We start from the raw sequence: 2,342 nt of genomic DNA, 5'->3' as shown, positions 1-2,342 counted from the left end.
TACCAATTTAGTAATGACGACACTACCGACACGGGCAAGTCTCATGCCAGGAGAACACACGAGAAGGTTGTCCAAGACGAGGCCAGCGAGCCGTCTGTTGCGGACATGGGAAATCCACCGCCCGATGGAAGCCTCTCGGTTCGTGTCTCCGAGACAGTGGGATGCGACTCGCTCGCCAAGTTGAAGGGCTTGAGGGAAAGTTCGGCATTAGTTAGCAATGCTCAATCGTCTTATGAGGTTATGAGTAAAATCGGAGAGGACGTGACTGCCTTACTACATCTTACTCAACCCTATCGCTGCCACAACAAACGTTCTACGTCCGACTTGAATAGTTCCCCATGCGCTCGATCCTTCGCTTTCCTGTCTCGTACACACAGATAGACACGTTTGCTGGTTTTGAACTCATTAGAATCTGGGGAAGTTACCATATGAGCTCCCCCTTTTGGGCTCTGTCCGTTCCAAGTAAGAAGATAGGATTCTCCAACTACGAGATTTCCATGGCCCCCAATCATCTTTCATATTCTACTAGAGGATACGCTCACCGTGGCCCTCTCATTCCTGACTATCATTCAGGAGGATTCTTCTTCGGAGGAGTCCGCTACAAGTCCCAAGTGAGGCCAATCTTCCTCTGCCAACATCTGGTTTACCGTGCATCGTTATCGTGCTCTTAGTATGGGTCTATGCTGATGCAGCCGTTTCGTGTACAGACCAAGACCTGCAAGCCAAAATTATGTGAGTTCATTTCTAAACCTATTCTTGGTGACTTTCTGGGTTCCACTCTCTCGAGCTCATCAGGTAAGACTCCAGTAACGGTTATGGCGGCCCAGTATGAAGCGAATTCGAACTACCGCGCTGAGATGAAGGAAAGATATAATGTGAGACGGCTGAGGCTTAGCCGACGATTAATTGATTGAGTAATCCTCAGGCGTTGATGTCTCGACCCGGGAGATCCTGCAATGGTAACAACGGAGAAAATGCGAAAAGTGAATCGGGAACTGGAGGTGGGATTCGGACTCCATGAGGAGTAACCGAGGGTTCCACCTACCCTATCCCAGGCTGGGATTCCCAGTCGCATCTTCTATTCTCGTCGTTTCCAGCATAAAAAATGTATATTGGGACCTACTGCTGATCTGGTGACTATGTACGCCTGATAGTTACCAACAAGGACTGAGACAGTGACTGGGAGACGATAACACCGTCGATGATAGCAGATCTACTTGGCCACTCATCTCGGTGAGTCGCACTGGTAGTTGATAACATTAGCTCAGTGTATGGTGCTCACTAACGAGATTGGCGCATCCGGTACTTCGTGTCAGGCACGGTGTAAGGTATCTGTTTGTCGATGAATCTATTCACATAGGTGTCTGCCATGGATTATCAGTACCGTGTGATACGTTGTTGTTCATCACGCTTGTCTTGTGTTATTCCAGTGTTCAGGAACTCTTACAAAGTATAGTTTTAGCCTAAGAATAGTATTTCTGCAATGAGCATTCCTTCCTATTATTGTCCGAATAGCTCAGTATTTCTGAAATACCGAGGTATTCGGATAGGAATAGATATAGAGTAGATTTTGGAGGATCCTACCTTGAGGTGGCATAGCCGCGCCAACGGGAGAAACTGACATGTCTGGATGTAACACTGCAGCCCACTGTGAGAAATTGATCATAGATATTTGTGCAACCTCCTTGAGTCTTGTGTATCCCGAGCTTATCAGACTCCAATGCATCAGAGTCTATCTGATAGACTCTATCAGGCTCCATCGGGACCCGCATACCGGCCCACGTCGGCCATACAGTGTATGGTATACACTGCGCCACGCGAGTTGTGCTCAAATGTAAGAGCTACACATGATCATCCAGACCTTTGGCCGTGTGAGACTCGGCTGTCCGCCACAACGACCATCAAGTCGTTGACTCGGACGATCAATGACCGTCCGAGTTTTTGTATCCCGACACCGTAGAATGCATCTCTAATGAAACTGCACACGTGCAGTCAGTACCGATTCGTGTGATTGTCGTCGAGTGTTTGCCCGAGTGGTTAAGGGGGTGGACTTAAGATCCACTGGACATGGTCCGCGTGGGTTCGAACCCCACAGCACTCACATTCTTCGAAGTTTTAGTCAGTCCATTTTCACAAGCATAACATCCATCGCTCCACTGACACGCATGGGTCGGCACGCGTGCCCCCACTCATAACGGCCCTATGCGGGATTATCAACAAATCATCGGTTTATGATGTTGGTAGCAGCTCAATCATAGTTATTATCATTATCATTTCCTAATGATAAACTTTTACGTAACGACGGTCTCAGGTAGCAGCGGGAGGATACGACCCTAAGCCAG

The 2,342-nt window shown here is 48.2% G+C and overlaps 1 non-coding gene across 1 annotated transcript; it reads left to right on the top strand.

Moving 5' to 3' along the window:
- The first annotated feature begins 2,019 nt into the window (after positions 1 to 2,019).
- Positions 2,020 to 2,101, top strand: Pmar_PMAR007144. Its single transcript has one exon. It is a non-coding gene; the product is annotated as a tRNA-Leu (tRNA).
- Positions 2,102 to 2,342: the final 241 nt, after the last annotated feature.

The sequence above is a fragment of the Perkinsus marinus genome, assembly GCF_000006405.1.
Source record: "Perkinsus marinus ATCC 50983 genomic scaffold scf_1104296942060, whole genome shotgun sequence".
Classification (NCBI taxonomy): domain Eukaryota; phylum Perkinsozoa; order Perkinsida; family Perkinsidae; genus Perkinsus; species Perkinsus marinus.
This window is presented reverse-complemented; position numbering and strand designations above follow the sequence as displayed.